The following is a 6,491-nucleotide window of genomic DNA, read 5'->3' on the forward strand; positions in this document are numbered from 1 at the left end:
CTGTTTAAGGCGATCGTTAAGTTGTAGGAAATGAACATTTTTTTTTCAGAATTCGTGAAACGTTTCTGAGTTTAAACTGATAGCGAATAGTTAGAGGAATTATATTTGAAACTTTAGTATTGCTCTGCTTTAGAATGTTTTTCCACTGAGTGTTGTTAGCCTTGTCGATCTTTATATCCTCTATGTAACATGGTTTGTTTTAGCTCCTTGGTGTGTTTTCTGTATTTTGTTTCATTTGAACATATTTTCTTTATTCTAAGAGCTTAACGGTAGGTAAAGTTCCATTTAGTGAAGGTATTGTGGTATGTCTGCAGGTTTTTTGCACAAGTCGGTGTGTAAAATTCTGTTATTTATAAAGACAGTTATGCCAAGAAAGTTAATTTGGGTAGGCGAGTAATTAAAGGTAAACTTGATTCTCTGTGAAAGGGGTTTGTATATGAGATAAATTCTTTAAGTGGTTCAAGACCAGCTGTCCACATGAAAAATATGTCGTCTGTGTAACGTTCCCATGTATGAGGTTTTACAGAGCTTAGTTGTGAAAGCTGGCTTTAAATATGACCCATAAAATTGTTGGCATAATTGGGAGTCATTTTGGTACCCATTGCAGTACCGTTAACATGAATGTAATACTCGTTGTTGAATTCAAAGTTGTTCAGAGTTAAAACAAGGCTGGCAAGATCAGTTACTGTTTGATAATCTGATTGGTTAGAAAGGTTTAATGCGGACTTTGGAGTTTGCTAGTCTTTCATCATGTGAAATATTGGTTTAGAGGGAGAAAAATACATCGTGCAAAGAAAACTGTTGGGTGGTAACTGTCCGTTAGTATTAATATCTTCTATGATGTTAAGAAAATGAATTGTATCCTTTATGTAAGAAGGGAGAGTACATGGAATACATTTTATGTGTTGGTCAACAAAAGCGGACATTTTTTCAGTAGCCATGTTTTTGTTAGATATTATGGGCCGGCCAGGATTGTTCGGTTTGTGTATTTTGGTTAAGAGATAAAATCTACCATGAAATGTATGTCTGGGTATCAAATACTGAAAGGTTTCTTTGTTAATTTAATGTTTTGCAGAAGTTCTTTAAGTTTATCAGTTATGGTCTTAGTAAAGTGAGTTGTTAGAAGCACTTTGTGAAATGGTGTTATTGGCAGGAGACTGATTCCTGTTATTCTTTTAAGAAGGAATGTATCAGTTCTCTTTGTAATTTTTTTTAGACTTTTTTTTTCTTCCAGCGAAGGATTGTACAGGTGATAATAGTGAGAAATTTCTTTATCTAGAATTTTTGACAGAAGATTTTAGTGATATTTATGAGTTCTAAGGAGCTGTTTTCAAGGATCTGTTGCCACTTGACACAGAAAATTCTTATCATGTGCTCCTATTGTGATTGGTGCTTTTATTGAGGTATGTTTCGGTTTTTTATGTTATACACAAGCGACTTCGCATTTTTACAATGTCTTGTGCAGTTCTCAGTGAGTTTTCTTAGTTTCTGAAATAGTTGTTTTCTGCTGTATTTGAGTGATTCGCCGCTTGGTTCAGGTTGAGTGTTAACAGATATTGGTGTAAGGACGTCGCCGTGATCATTAAAAAGAGAGTGGAGAAGTTCAAGAGAAGGAAAAGGAGGGTAGCTGTCTTCTTCAGAGTGTGTATTAACATTGACGATGTATAAACACTGCATTGATGGTCATTGTGAGAGTGGATGCCAACAGATGAAGGATGTTCTAATGAAGGTAATTCTACAAGAGACTGATTGACTAGTGAATATTGTAGTGTATCACATGCAGTGTTTACACTAATGTTGATTTGGTGTAGTTTTGTAGACAAGGGAGTGGAAGGGTTTGTGAGTAAATAAGAACGAAGAACAGAAGCATAAGAAAACGAATGCTGCTATTTGTGGAATGTGGTGTTTTTGGGGAAGTGTGATTTGTGTTTAGTCCCCTAACAGAAGAACTTGAAGGATCACTGTGAGCGAGTGAATGAGTTTTTAGTTTTCAGTAGCTTGTTAGATATGGAAAAATGTAGAATTTGGATAGGGAAGAGTAGAAGAACTATTAGAAGTTGAAATGGGAGATGATTAAAATAACTTAGAAGAGGAAGACAATAGTGGGAGAATGCTAGGGGAAATAAAGTATTTGAAGTTTGAGGCCAAGGTAAGAACATCAGAAAAGTTAAGGTGAAGTCAATTTCGCGCGAGAAATTTAGTGAGTGATATTAGGTTTGTATGGTTAATGAAGGCAACTTGGGAGTTAAGTCTGCATAGGAATTTGGTTAACTCATTAAAATGCTGAATTTTATTGTTGAATTCTTTAATTATTGGGCTATTTTGTATGTGGCAATCAGAGGAAACGTGTCTGTTCATATGTTTATAGATTACACTAGAGACAACCAGTTTAATGTGTGGTCTGAGATATGTGCTATTGTGTTTTCAAGTTCTGAGAAACAGTCTTCAACAGTCTTATCCGATTGTTTCAGGTTGTGAATTATCAGAAATCGGCCAGATTCGGGAAGAGAAGTGGTAATAGCTATGACATCGTTTAAGTTGCGCTCCACTGATGGAATTTGAAAGGATTGGATGGGGCTGTTGTTATTCTTAACAATGATGACTATATCACGGAAGCTAACTTGCAACTAGTGGACACTGATTTCTACAAGAAACCCTCACATGACCCTTCAACTCACTTTATTAAGACCATAACTGATAGACTTAAAGATCTTCACCAAAACAATAAAATTAACAAAGAAACCTTTCAGTGTTTGATACCCAGATAAGCTTTTCCTGGTAGATTTTATTTCTTACCCAAAATACACAAACCAAACAATCCTGGCCGACCCATAACTTCTAATATACACATGGCTACAGAAAAACTGTCCAGTTTTGTTGACCAACACATAAAATGTATTCTCTCACTTTCTTAATATCATAGAAGTCTACCTTTAATTACTCGCCTACCCAAATTAACTTTCATTGACGTCATTGTCTTTATAAATGAAGGAATTGTATACACAGACTTATACAAAAACCTACAGACAGACCACAGTACCTTCATTATAAAAGCTGTCACCCCACTCACACTAAACGGAACTTTACCTACTGTTAAGCTCTTACTATAAAGAAAATATGCTCAGATGAAACAAACTACAGAAAACACACCAAGGATCTAAAGCAAACCATGTTACAAATAGGATATAAAGATACTGAAATCGACAGACAGATCGAAAAAGCTAACAACACTCAGTGAAAAAACATCCTAAAACAGAGCAATACTAAAGTTTCGAATAGAATTCCTCTTACTATTACCTATCAGTTTAAACTCAGAAATGTTTCACGAATTCTGAAAAAAATTTTTTTTTCATTTCCTACAACTTAACGATCGCCTTAAACAGATATTTCCTGAAATTCCCGTTGTCTCCTTCAGAAAAAGCAGAACTCTAAAAGATTTTTTTGTTCAGACAAAAGTGAATTACATCCCACCATAAAAAATGATTGTCATCATGCAATAAACTCGTTGTCAAAGCGGAAAGTTCATAAAAACTACTGACTCCTTTTCTGACAAGTACAAACAAACCAAGGAAATCACTTGTGGAACGCAAAACACCATTTACCTTATACAGTATAAAAATGCAATCACCAATATGTAGGACATACAAAACTAACTCTTAGAGAACGTTTTCAACAACCATAAATTATTTATTAAAACAGAAAAAGATCTCCATATTGCTCAACACTTTAACCATCCAGGTCATTCCATTAATGATGTTACTCTCATCGGCATTGAAACTAAAGCTGATAGAGAAGTAAATGAAGCTTATTGGATCGCTAATTTAAACACTGTTCAACCTTGTGGAACCAATCTAGATCTTGGGATCAGTGATATCCGATCATTGGTTTCGTTCTGTCAAAATATTTTTTATTCTTTGCTAATTTCTTTCATGTAGCGTGAAACCTAATTTCTCTGTCTTACTATCTATTTAAGATAACTTTCCATATCTGTTTGTGTAAATCAAATAGCTCAACAACTCTTTTTCAATCAGTCTCCATGTGTCACCTTTATTCTACTTAAAAACTTAAGTATAGTTTTAATTATTTCTTATTTAAACATTTCTAAAGCAACATATCACAAACACCTTTTTACATAGCGCTCTTGTCGCCGGCCACAGTATACCGGAAATGAAAAAACATTCCTTGCCAAGTTGTTTAGGCAAAGTATTCAAGATGAGATTTTGTAAAATGGACGGCACCTGCCTGTTGTAGAGACACAAGTGTAGATGACGACGTTTCGAATGTCTTCCGCCTTTCGTCTTCAGGACCTTTCCAACAACGTTAGACAGTTAGAGGTTATGGAATATCATGCAACTTATATAAATCACTGATGTTTGTTCTTCAAGTATTACCAAGAAGATATGGGATATTAGATAACTTATATATATATCATTGATACCTGTCCTTCAAGTTTTTCTGAAAATTATTTAATATTGTGTAATTATGTGTACCGGATATGGAACACACTTACAACAGTACATGGAAAAATATACTAAATATTTCCTGGAAGACCAGATGACCTACATGACGTCACTCAACTTCATTTATATATCACTTATTCGATTACATCACCATTCCCAGTTTGCCCCTAAGAAGAAAGGTCCACCTTTCGAAAGCGCTCGGGTTATAGGGTTTTTCTCTTTTTGTGTGTTTCGATGTTACTGTTGAGTCAACTCCAATGTATCAGACTTCGCTAGCAACGTACTTGCTATGTTACCTCTTTACGATTTTATAGTATTGCTAAGTTGTTCTTTCTTGTACATTGTTTTTATTACCTACTTTGTGTTTTGTTCGTTTAACCATTAAATGGTTTCAGCTGTTAATTCTTCAAATCAGAGACTAGAAAATGAGTCTGTCTAGTTGACGTACTGAGGGACAGATGATTGAGGTAACAGGCTAACACTATCAACAGCACAGATATAAACAAAAAATAATAACTTAACAAAATACAGCTATCCTGATACAATATCATTACTGACCTTATTAAGCACACATACCTCAGCTATATATATATATATACACACACAAAATACCTAAATTTAAGACAAACATAGATATGTGTCTCTGTCAACTGGTAAAACAAAATACATGTGCAATAAAACGCTCAGAGATTATTGTATAAATGATACTGCTTACCTGAATAAGAATTTTGTATTACTAACACAGATAGTTGAAAAAAATCAAACATTTTTAGATATTATTGTAGAGAATACTGGCTCTCTCACCGACAGTTTATATTATTATGGTATGCACGTATTTACAAGCTAGCGAAGAATGATTACAATTATACTTGTAATATGACCTTAGCATTTGGCCTATTACATTTTTAAACTGTACATTCTTTGTCTAGGGATTTTCCAGAATTAGAAGAGTGTATAATAATAGTTTTCAAACTACACTATATTTGTCATATGCATTGCCGAGGAAACGTTTCAATGCAGAACTCTTCAGGCCGAGTGAGACAAAACACACACAGAATGGTTTATATAAATAGTGTTCTGGCCACTGCTGTTTGTTATACCCCAGCCAACCTGAGGAGCTCTGGATTAAGAAAAACGCGTCATCGGCAATGGATGTGACAAATATAAAGTAGCTCGAATTCTTGAAAATCCTTAAGGAACTAGATAAAGAATGTAGTTTTTAAAAATGTAATATTTATGACAAGTATAATAGCAGTTTGAATTAGTAAAACTAATAGAGAGAAGTGAAATTAAATATTTTCAGAAATTACTGTAACTAGGGTGTTAGTTATCTCGCTAACGTTTAAGTAAACAACTGTGATAGATCTCAGTTCAACATTTTTAGAGATACCTGTGCACAGGGTATTTGCTATATGGATAAATATAATTCGTAGAATTTGAGTTAGAAATAAAGAAATAATTTTAAGGATTACCATATAGAGAGTTTTATGTACCTGACGAACAGTATTGTATTAATAAAACTGTGAGACATAGATAAAGAAAGATTGTTTTAGAGATTACTATACATAAGGTTTTAAGCTCCTCAATTAAAAGGTTAAACTACTAGAATAATTAAAATTAGCGAAAAAAATATTCGTTTACAATTTTAGTATTCATTAAAACGTGTTTGGTTGAATACTGATTGTTTGAAGTTAAGCACAAAGCAACACAATAGGCTATCTGTGCTCTCTCCACCATGGATATCGAGACCCGGATTCTAGCGTTGTATGTCCGCAGACATATCGCTGTGCAACTGAGGGGTGTTGAACACTACATTTTTAATAAGTAATTTTGTTTTTATTTTTTGTTCTTGCTCTTTGTTTTTATTGTTACTTAATTTTTAGATTGTTTTTATTATTAATATTGTCTGGTAGCTTTAATTATTCCTGATTTTTAGATTGTTTTTATTATTAATATTGTCAGGTAGCTTTAATTATTCCTGATTTTTAGATTGTTTTTATTATTAATATTGTCAGGTAGCTTTAATTATTC

General features: G+C 33.6%; 1 protein-coding gene and 1 long non-coding RNA gene across 4 annotated transcripts in view; one reads left to right on the forward strand and one right to left on the reverse strand.

The window, feature by feature from the left end:
* Positions 1-3,649, forward strand: part of LOC111085790 — an 11,012-nt gene extending 7,363 nt beyond the window's left edge. Inside the window, exon 3 of the long non-coding RNA XR_002610581.1 lies at positions 3,570-3,649. This is a non-coding gene — a long non-coding RNA (uncharacterized LOC111085790). The remainder of the gene's footprint in view (positions 1-3,569) is intronic.
* The window catches only part of LOC106459506 (zinc finger protein rotund-like), a 168,318-nt gene that overhangs the window by 63,365 nt on the left and 98,462 nt on the right, over positions 1-6,491 (reverse strand). The gene's annotated exons all lie outside the window — the stretch shown is intronic.

Source organism: Limulus polyphemus, unplaced genomic scaffold, assembly GCF_000517525.1.
Source record: "Limulus polyphemus unplaced genomic scaffold, Limulus_polyphemus-2.1.2 Scaffold619, whole genome shotgun sequence".
Lineage (NCBI taxonomy): Eukaryota > Metazoa > Arthropoda > Merostomata > Xiphosura > Limulidae > Limulus > Limulus polyphemus.